This window comes from Capsicum annuum, chromosome 7 (genome assembly GCF_002878395.1).
Source record: "Capsicum annuum cultivar UCD-10X-F1 chromosome 7, UCD10Xv1.1, whole genome shotgun sequence".
Taxonomy (NCBI): Eukaryota; Viridiplantae; Streptophyta; class Magnoliopsida; order Solanales; family Solanaceae; genus Capsicum; species Capsicum annuum.
Window position 1 is genome coordinate 167,960,110 of NC_061117.1, and position 11,655 is coordinate 167,971,764.

Sequence of the window (11,655 nt, forward strand, 5' to 3'; positions counted from 1 at the left end):
TTTTCGGGACTTGAAAAAAAATAGAATATTTTAGAATTTGAAATTTGAATCCCCCTTTTGGCTTGGAATTTCATCAACAAAATGTACCAATTTTGAAATTGGTGGACCAATAAGATTTAGGGAAAAGAAATTTTCACCAAGAGCCAATGAAAATCGTCTAATTGAGTACGAAGTCGTACGCATTATCTCGATATTCGTGGGTTTGAGCCATTGGAGAAGACTCCTAGGCGCATTTCTATAAGATTCTCAAAGCTTTTGCTCGTCTCGCTGATGTGTGAGATGCATGTTGTACAAGGTCAGGTCGGTCAAAGATGGGTTATCGGATTTGAGTTGATTTGGACGAATTTTGGTCGTAGATGGGTTAGAGATAGAGTCTTGTTTGTTGCTGGTTTTTGTTGATGGTTGGAATGTATGCGTATTGTACTGCTGTTTGTGAAGAAGAAAAGAGGATATGGGAATGGGCCGGGTCAACTGATTTTGGAGTGGGCTTGTGTTGTTGTGACGTTATTGCTAAACGGGTTAAGGGAATAAATGAAGGGAGATTGGGCCTGGTCAATGTTTTTTGGGCCACTATTGTTGAAATGGGCTGTTGAATATTTAAGGGGAATGAGCTGGTTATTGGAGGAATTGGGCCTTAAATTGGGGTTACTTAATAACCCCTATTGAATCTAATTGGGTTATTAAATAACCCTAATTAAATTTAATTAGATTAGAATAATCATAATTAAATTTAATCGGATTAAAATAATCCCAATTAAGAATGGTAACTTTTGGGATTAAGATTGTATTACAATTTAAACGACCTATGTAAATTCTAACCAAATTGAATATCTATTGGTCAATTGCATTACAATTGGGCCAATTGGATTTCAATTGAGGTCACATTTAACTCGTTCGCTAAATTGAATCGCAATCTGGCACAAATCAAGTAGCAAATTAACCTCGAGTTTCTTATTGATAAAAATCCAACAAATGTTCTGCCAAATAAAAATTTTGAGAACAAATCATATTTAAAAGCAAGACTTTATCCATGGATTAGTTTTCAAGTTTAATCAATAAAAGTCTAATTTGATAAAATATTCATTTAAATAACAAAATGTAAAATCTTTAATTAAATGATGAAATTAACTATTTTAAAATTCATTTATTTGAAAAAAATAATTATTGTGATTTTATTTAAAAATTGAAGAAACTCGAGATTAAACGTAGTTGTAGAGGGCAAAAATTAGGTGTCAACAACTACCCAAGTAACCCTGGGCAAAGGGAGGTTGACGTTCCTAATTTTTATCCGACCATAAATTTGAATCTGAAAGAGTTTGGTCTTCGCACGAGTTTCATAGAGTTATGGCCGGGCCTTGGTATCAAGTTTCCTACATATCTCAGGTTACCTGAGAATTCAGGCCACCTGTAGTTTATAAAACTTCATTTAAAGCACGATTTTCTAGAAAATTTACCAGCTATCTCGATTTTAGATTTTTTGATAAAACCGAGAAGCTGGGGAATGAAGGGATTTGAGGGGAGGTTGGAATGCAGTCGATTTTTCTACATAGAGCCCAGCCTACATATTCTCGAGACTCATGAAATCAGACTGCTTGTAGTTCAACTCAATTGGTAGAAAAGATAGTCTTTTATTTCAGACGATCTTTGGCTTAAGATGAGTGACAAGTTGATTAAGTTGCTGAAAAGAGGCTTGTAACCTCTTAACCATAAATGTGGAGCTCTTGACATCCATAGTTAAGAATTTACCTGGGAATAATTTCCAAAACTCTGAGTGTGTTGTCACCCAACTTTGAAAGAAAGAGAAGGTTAACCTCAATATGAGTTTCGAAATATCCTGAAGGTGAAGTGTAAACCAAAATATCCCAAAAATACCCACATGCCTTTTAATAGGGGTGTGGTTAGATGGTGGTGGTGATCATCTTTTAGCTCACGCCCAAAGAGTTTGACGTCTCTCTCTAGACTATGTCCCATTTTGCTGTTAAGAAAGAGTTCCACATTGTGTTGCGTCCTATCTGAAGTCATCCGCACCAGTGGTTTTGATTTGAGATTTTCATCCTCTTGAATGCTCTCGACAATGCTTCGAGCAAAAAGTGTTAGTGCTAAACATAATTCATGAAAGAGGTATGTAGTTTTTTACCATATCTCCACGTGAGTTGTAGCCTAAAAAGCGAAGTCATCTCTTCATGCACCTATTTGGAATGAAATAACTGGTAACAACAAACACAACAACCCTCTTGGTTGTTGTATAATTATGATATTTATCGGTTGAATATGTCTTCAAATTGGGGTGGCCCTTTTGGACACCGATGATACTTTATGCAGAATAGTCCCTACAACCGTGTAATCTTGTGTTGGTGTGGCAACTTTTTTCGTTACCTATATCACTTGTTGTATGTGGAATGATAACCTCTCTGGTTATAGCCGATGATCGATTTATAAATTTCCCTTAAATTATCAATCTTTGGATAATCTTGTGCATTATTTGATGTTGGATACGAGACGACTTATAGATATCCTTTGAATTGCTAGCTTTTAGGTAATCCCGCACATTATCCGACCTTGGATAAGAGATGACTTACAAATATCCCTCTAATCGCTAGCTTTTAGGTGTTCCTGCACATCATCCGACCTTGGGTACAATATGACTTATAGATATCTCTCAAATTGTTAGTCTTTGGGTAATCTTGCACATAATCGATCTTGGATATGACGTGGCTTATAGAGAACCCTTGGAAGTATCAATTTGATAATCTCATATATTCTTCGATAAGGATTTAGTTGGGACTTATGGATAACCTTCAGACTATCGATTTTTGGGAGATCTTGCACACTATCCAGTTAAGATGTTATTGTGGTTTACGGATGACCTACAGGCTATCAACTCATAGGTGATCTTGCACACTATCCTATTTAAAATAATATGACTTATAGATAATCCTCAAATTGTCAATTTCTAGGAAATTCCAAATGTCATCCGTCTTTAAATGGCGACTTAAAGACGTCCCTTCAAATCATGTGCTCTTAATGCATTCAGACATTGATTCATAAAATAATGAGATATCTTCAACGCCAGCATTTCTGTCTAGCGTGTCAACAGATATTAAATGCTGATGATATCCTCGACACCAACATTTATGTCTTGTGTGTTAACAGATATTGAATGCTGATGATATCCTCGATGCTAGCTTTTATGTCTTGCTTGTCAACAGATATAAAATGAGATGATATCCTTGACACCAGCGTTTATGTCTTGCATGTCAACAGATATGAAATGTGATGATCTCCTTGACGCCAACGTTTATGTCTTGCGTGTCAACAGATATGAAATGGCCCTCTCGGCAAATGATATGAATGGCCCTCTTGGCAATAATATGAAATGACCCTCTTGGCAATGATATGAAATGACCCTCTTGGCAATAATATGAAAACAGTTTCACCTGAGTTTATTTGTCTGTGTCTTGCTTTCTATATGTACCTGTACTTGAAGTAAACGATTAGTAGACACAAAGTCACTTTTACTAGAGACCATTTTTTAGAAAAGTTCTAAATACAATGTTCGTAAAGAAAAGAAGACGTTTTGTTTGTCCTCTATGATCTCAAGAAATGAGATAGACAATTCAAATGGTCCTCGATAAATGGGTATTAAACCCATTTTTGGGCTACCCAAAAATACCGTTCTTAAGTATTATAGGATCTGGCATGGCTCCCGACTTGCTTGGGGATTTTTTGAAAGAAATGCTCATTTTGTATATCGATCCCTGCATCCACAGAAAAATGATTAGTTTGAATAAAACTACTCTGTGTTGAGTTTCTTGTCAGCTCAGTTTGCTCCACGCCATATTTTGGGTACTCCATCATGTTTGGACTTCCTCCCCTGAATCTCAGTCCTTATTGATGTCTAGGCAATCACTAAGTAAAATATTTATACAGATTTTGAAAATAGTCTTAATTTTTAGAAAATAGTTTCGAAAACTCTTGGAAAACTTTAGAAAATCTTTGCCAGTCATGTTATGTACTATCTCAACGAACGTCTTCCTCGTGGATTTGACTATATCCAACAGACGATTTCCAGAACTCATGATCATTGTTGGAGGGTTCTTCAAATAGTTCTGTCATAGCTAGATATTGGGTCCACCTAAACTTTGTCGTAGTTGGTGGCTTCAAAAGCTTGGCTTTAACCTCTAGTGCCGGGGAATTTGAAATATATTCCAATGTTTAATGGAAATTTTGAGGCTTTCCTCAAAATTTCGGCCCTAGTTTAAAGTTGTTTGACATGATGCCAACTCGAGAGGATCCAAAGTCTTTATTGGTCTTCCTTCTCTTTATTAGATGACGATCTTCTTTTGTGAATTTTTGAGATCCCTTCTCAAAAATTCTGCCCCAGTTTTCATTTCCTAGGGTTATATGACCGAGCCGTTGGGGCTCCTATGTATTCTGTTGAAGCAGGAATCAGGTCAAACGTAGTTTAATACTACGCTAAGGATATATAGAAAAATCTAATAGGTTGAACGAAGCCGACATAGGCCGCCTATGTATCTCATTCTTGAGAATTCAGGTCAAACGTAGTTCGTACATAAAGGGAAGGAGTTCAAGGAAATTAGACATCTTGAAATTGATATTGTTATAAAGGAGATTACAAATAAACCAAGAAATAAAAACTATAACAGCTTTCAAGCATAATATCTCTTTACCGCATCAGAATTGATTAGTTTGGTCTACTCTTGACCATTCATCTTAGGTAGGATTAGGGATCCTCCAGGTTGGGCTTCTTTTGATTTTCACATTCCTCTGTATTTACTACTAACTGCTCCTCATCACCTTTTTAGTTCATCATTATTTCCTTCACTTTGTTCGTCTAACCCTCGGCATAACATGACATTGGTAGGTTTTTAAATTATTGCTACCAAAATAAACCATGCTAGATAATTATATTTAAAAAATAACTTCTTAAATAAAGGGAGGCCTTTTGGAAAATAAATAAAAACTATGGCTCATGACCCACACAAATATGGGCCTATGCCTTTTTGAAAATTGTAAAACACGAAACAAAAATTTGAGACATAAAAGGGTGGATCACGGGGCCTCCTCCGGATCATCACCGATTTTAAAACTATTAGTAATTGCCCTTTTCATCTACCACAATGGGTGACAGGTTATGAGTGGAGTAGAGGTCCAGTTTTGCAAGGCCTCCTCTGATGCAATCTTCTTCACCTCACCAGACTTTGGGAAATCATCTGGTAGAGCATTCCATCCTTCGAACAAATGTCTTATCCCATCCCCAAGACCATCATCGTTTGACATCTTATGTATGGGAAATGACTAGTACAAGAGCGGCAAGGGCCTAAACAGACTCTCCTTTGAATTATCTTCGATCTCATCTTTCTTTCTTGGTTGGTATCCTACTCCACGCTTAAATGCTCTTTCCGGGACCATAATAGGCTCAATAATTCCTTTTCGACTTCTTACTCAAGGCATCCACAACTTTTTATATCATTTCCACTCCTTCTATCTTTTTGGAGTTTCATGAATCCACATTAGTAATTGTCTCTCTAGATACCCATTCGCCTGCTATTTCGATCATGCTAACCGTGGCTCCCTCGTGATTAGGCAATGGGTTACTAGCAATATTTGGTATCGGCGCATGAAAAGTGATGATCTTCTGGTCAATCAAGTCCTGGATCTTATGTTTCAGATTGATGCAATCTTCAGCATTATGCCTGGGAGCTCCTGAATGATAAGCAGAGACTTGATCGGCGTGAAAGAATCGAGAATTGAGATTGGTAGTCTTTGGTGGACTAGGCTGTAAATAATGGCCTTTATCAATCTTCTGAGGAGATGGGTATGCCTTTTCGTCAATGAAGTGAATTTTCTGGGAGGCTTCTTCTCAAGGCTTATACGTGGGTGGTTATACTGATTTTGATTAGTAGGAGGAAGTACTTGATGATAGTTTAGAAGCACTTGGACATTTATTTGATTGTTTGGGAGAATAGCTTGAACATGAGATTGATAATTTGGCTGCAGAATTCGTCAATGGGGTAAAAAATTTGGAATTGGAGCTTGATATTGGGGATGGGCGTAGAATACAGGCTAAAAATTTTATGAAGGTGGTGAGGAAAGAATATTCCTAGGCTTGAATTTCCTCTTTAATTTATCAACAAAATCAGTAGAGACCGTAGTCATATTCTCTCTTTTCTTCTTTGAGAATGTAGAAGATTCAGATGATGTTGGGGTTTTGGCAATTTTTCCTTTTCGGATGCCTTCCTCTAACGATTCCCTAATCTTTACTAAATCTGCGAAAGTTGCTCGTACTGTGGATACCAACTTAGTATAATATTCTCCCTCCCGAGCGCGAGAGAACGCATGCAATATTTCTTCCTCAGACATGGGAGGTTGTACCTTGGCAGCTTCTTTTCTCCAACGGAAGGCATCATCTCGAAAACACTCATCGTTTCTCTGCTTGATCCAATCTAATAAATATCGGTCAGGGACTATTTCAATGTTAAATGCAAACCTATTAAGGAAACTTTTGGCTAAGGCACTCCAAGTAGTCCATTTTTTCAGTTCTTGAGACGTGAACCAATCTAAGGCTTCGCCACTTAAGCTTCGGCTGAATAAGCGCATTAATAATGCCTCATTTTTTCATACTCCTACCATTTGATCATAATACCTTTTCAGATGGGCCATTGGATTTCCAATGCCATCGAACACTTCAAATTTAGGGACCTTATACCCTTCTGGTAGATCTACTCCAGGGTGAACACATAAATCATCGTAACCTAACCCGTCGTTGTTCCCCGCTCCATGAGATTCCTTGATTCTCATGATATCTTTATTCATAGCTAGCAACTTCATTTCATGCTCGGTCCTCCACTCTTTCTCCTTTTCCTTATAATGGTCCACCTCGGGATTAGAAAGGGAATTATAGATGTCAGGGGATATGATGACATGAGAAGAATTTGGAAGGGCGACTTGATTTTGTGGATGAAAGGAAGTTGGTTGGTGGGTGGGGAGAACATTTAAGAAACTAGAAATTTTTGTGGAATTGAGAGTAGCTTGGTGGGATCTGGGAGAGATTCTGCGGATTCAGAAATGAAGTTTATGGATTCAGAGATATATTTGGCAGATTTGGTAGATCTGGGGATGGATTTTGTGGATTTACCAATGGGTTCTGGGGATTTGGGAATGAATTTTGTAGATTTAGAGAAGGATTTTGTCGGGCGAGGGTTGGATTTTATGGATGGTAAGCATCTGGGTTATTTTCACGATTGGTATTTTGGATAAGTGGAAGGGCAGAGACGGATGATATATTATTTGGCTGATCCCCGAGAATAGGCGTACTGAGGAAAGAGATTTGGAGTAGAGTCCCGTGTCCTCTTGGAGCGGGAGCATTGATAGTGATAGCCAGGTTAGCCAAATCTTTAGTACGATTTATTTCCTCCTGAAGCATTTCTAGCTTTCTTGTGAGTTCCGCAATCATCTCAACTCTGTTCCACTATTACATTGTCCCTGATGGTCAATGTATTTTCTTCATCATTTCCAGTCATTATTGAATGATGGTCAGAGGATGGGATTTTGTACGTTTTTGACCGGGTGAAGTAAGGCTGTTCTACCATCTTATTTCAACACGGAGTAGTTGTCTATTATCTGTAAAGTAAAACAACTCAAAGGCAAATGTGTTAGTTTCCACATGTGATAAGCAATGCAAAATACTTGACAAGAAATAGCCACATAGAGTTGTTTGTGTCATAGCCAAATCCATCTATAGGATCATAGCGGATAAACTTGTCTTTGATCCAAACAAACGCAAATAAACACATAAGACAATTATATCAGATAAGAACGTTATAATAATGTGTATCCTAACTGGGGTGACCCTTTTGAGCCAAGGGTTTGGGCCTAACGATTTTTGAAGAAAAATATATGCTTGCTTAAGGTCAATCCATTATCCCCCAACTTTTAAAAGGGCATAAATGCCTACAAAAGATAACAAAAGAGGGATACAATCTTTAGGGAAAGAGAAATAACATGAAAGAAGACACGTTCCCACACAGGGGATAGAAAATACTAACTCCTGGGTGCTTTTTCTATCAGCCTTCGCCTTCTTAGCTTCGTCCATTTCTTATATTGGTGACATCCGTTGACGTTCAAACTATACCTTAGATGCAACCTCCCAAATCGATCAATTTCTTGCTTAAATTGCTTCAATTCTTCTTACGAAAGTAAGCAAATCAGGCTTTTTCCCGAACCCCAAAGGATAATGGATTGAATTAGACAGACATATATTTTTTTCAACACATAAATATGGTTCGTCTATAAATGACTCGGGGTAAATAGACGAAGGACAAGTTTTCTAATGGGCACAATACCCCTTCGGATATTAGGTCGTCCTAGGCTTATACCTAAAATGGGGTTTTGTTTTCATTCTATCCTAGGTGTCTAAAGTGGGTTTGAACATTGGTTCTCAAGCGGAAAACATGACTTTGAAAATACGAAAAGCCATCAGACGACTCACGTGCTAATAAGTCGTTCGTATTTCCAACACCATTTTTGGAATTGAACAACAGGGGTCGGGACATCTACGAAATCCCAAAACAATTTAAATAATGCAGGAATATGCCATGAGATGCGATAGTTAAACTTTACAGAATCGAAACATACAACCACATAAATAGTTAATCAAAAGACAAAATCAAACATTTGGTTAGAACCTAGTTAAAAATCCCCAGTGGAGTCGCCATTTCTGTTTTAACGATAAATTTTGACTTTTTGGAAGAAGTCGCCACTTAATTTTGAAAAGTAATTAAGAAACCTTTATAAAACACTTTAAATGATCCAAAATAGACAAATCATTTAAATTTAAAGATTCTGAGTAAGAGGTTCCTATTAACATTTTAGGAAGGTGTTAGGCACCTAAAACATCCGCTAACTTGCGGTTATCCGGGCTGCTTGAAAACGTCTTTTGACTAACTTCAAAAAAAGCTATTTTTCTGAAAGAAAATAATTTTAGGAATATTTTGGTGTTATTGCAAAAAGATTTTTAGCGACTTAACTAAGGATTTTACTAGGTTCGCAAAACACACATAAAACAAGTAAGCAAAAAGAAAAAGGGGAAAGGGGAGAATTAATGATTTAGGCTTTTAAGCCTAAACCGTTGACCCTGTCCTAATCTAGTTGGGTCTTTGACCCATTTTCACCTGTTCTAATCTAGTTTTCGACCCTTTTGGTTCGAATTCGCTCCATCTGTATTAAATAAAACTTTGGCTTCGTGGCCCGAATGAATAAATAAACATAAAAAATAAAAAAATAAAAAATAATTAAATAAAATAAATAAATAAATAAATAAATAATAAACAAATAGATAAATAAAAATAGTGATAAGTAAATAAATAAAATAACAAATGTGATTTTTAAAGACTTATGTCGGCTTCGATGACTTGACCAATCTTTCCTCTTTCCACGATGATTTTCTCTCCCTTAAGATAGCCGAATTGAAGGGATAGGTCACATTGACCCATTATGAAATGTACATGGGAGGATCCCGTCTTGAACCCGACGTTTTACAGGTTAAGCAAGAAGAAAAGGAGAAAGATTAGAATCTATTCAGCCAATAAATACTTTTTAACAACTAATCTTACAGACTAAATACACATATTTACCAAAAATAAATCACTCAAGCGTAATAATAAGTTAGAAAATTAAAATTCCTACTCATCCAAACAAATAAACATCTGACACATATCCTAAATCTAAAGTTTAAATAATGAATCACCATCCTCAACAAATCTCATTCTAGATTAGTAGCTATTTTGATAAGCAACTCTAGATTGGTAACGATTTTAATAAACAATTGCGCTAATCAAAATTAGTTGCACCATTTCCTTAAGCTTAGTAATATCAGCGTTTGTCAACTTGTTATAATTAACATGGATGGCTAGTAAACTATGTTTAATTGCTTGTTTTAACAATTAGGCGTAAAAGAAATCAGAAGGATGCCTATCAATTAAACTCAGCGTGTCATCGGATTAGGCTATGTAACATGAGGATTGGCTTATTAACTCCCCAATACTTAACATTAAAAGACAATCATATGATTAAGCTAGTAGCATGTATTATATTCACCACTGCTATAGCAACATGTCTTAACATTTGAGATTCACGATCAAATGACCACAATGGTGAATTTATAAGAAATAATTCAACTCACAAAGAAACGAATTGAGAACGATAAACTATTTCATGTAAGTGCTTTGACACAAAAAAGAAGTTACACAAACACTTAACAACTTCTCATCCTAAGATAACCAAACATTGGAGAAGAAAACAAACCTAATCTTTAAGCAATGCAACAACATATTCTCTTTTCCTATCCTAACCCAATAACCCAAAAGATAGCAAATTCGCAATTATACGAAGATAATAAAGGAATATTTGGGAAAAAAATCTCAAAACAAGGAAATAGAGAAGTGGAGAAGCAAGAATATAATATAACAGAACAAAGGAACAACAACAAAAAATTCCTTTTTGTATTTGCAAGCAATGAAGCAGGTGATTTCAATTATTTTGCTAAAACTCAACAACAACAACAACAACAACAAAAGAAAAACCTCAATAATATTGCAATTTTGACAGAATAAGAGAGCAATTAGTAAAGATGACAACTTTGAAAGAAAAAACCTCAACAGTATGGCAATTTTGATAAAATCAGGAGAGCAAAGATGACAACTTTAAAAGAAAACTCAAATTTATTTTTCAAGCGGTATAACCAGAAACTTCAATTCACTATCAACCCAGTAAACAAAAGGGTAACAAATTTGCAATTCTAAACTTTCCTAAAAAAAGGGTTAACAATCTTGCAACAAAACCTAAAAAGAGCAAAAACAGACAACAATCCCATACCCAAAATCTTATGGCCTTGAGACTTTCTACAGCTAATAAGTCCAGCAACTATGATTATGAAATTAGAATAAAAATGATAATAAACTAGGAAGGCACGGTGTGTTTACCTCTTTTAGAGTAGCAAAACAGGACTCGAACTCGACGAAGTTTCCTCGCCACCACCGAAAGCTAAAACTTTTAAAGAAAAAGAAAAATTTCAACCGAAATCTCTCAAAATTTCTCAAGGATTTCAAGATTTTTTCTGCACGGGGGTTCTTTTTCCCTTGCCCCAACCAAAATTTTTTTTCCCCCAACCTAGCTTTTTTTAGCAAATTTTCCAAATCCCCTTTGCCTTTAAAATTTTGAACTCCGAAGGGAAGAAGAGACCCCAAAATTTTTGACCTCTTTCTCCCTAAATTCGAACCCAAGAGCCAAAAAATCCCCCGTCAAGCTCAACAGTGAGCTCTTTATATAGAAATGAAGTGAGGGTATTTTTGGGACTTGAGAAAAAAGGATATTTTGGAATTTGAAATTCGAATCCCCCTTTTGGCTTGGGATTTCATCAACAAAATGTACCAATTTTAAAATTGGTGGACCAATAATATTTAGGGAAAAGGAATTTTCACTAAGAGCCAATGAAAATCATCCAATTATGTACGAAGTCATACGCATTATCTCGAGATTTACGTGTTTGAGTCATTGGAGAAGACACCTAGGTGCGTTTCTAGAAGATTCTTGAAGCTTTTGTTCATCTCAGTGGTGCGTGAGATGCGTGTTGTA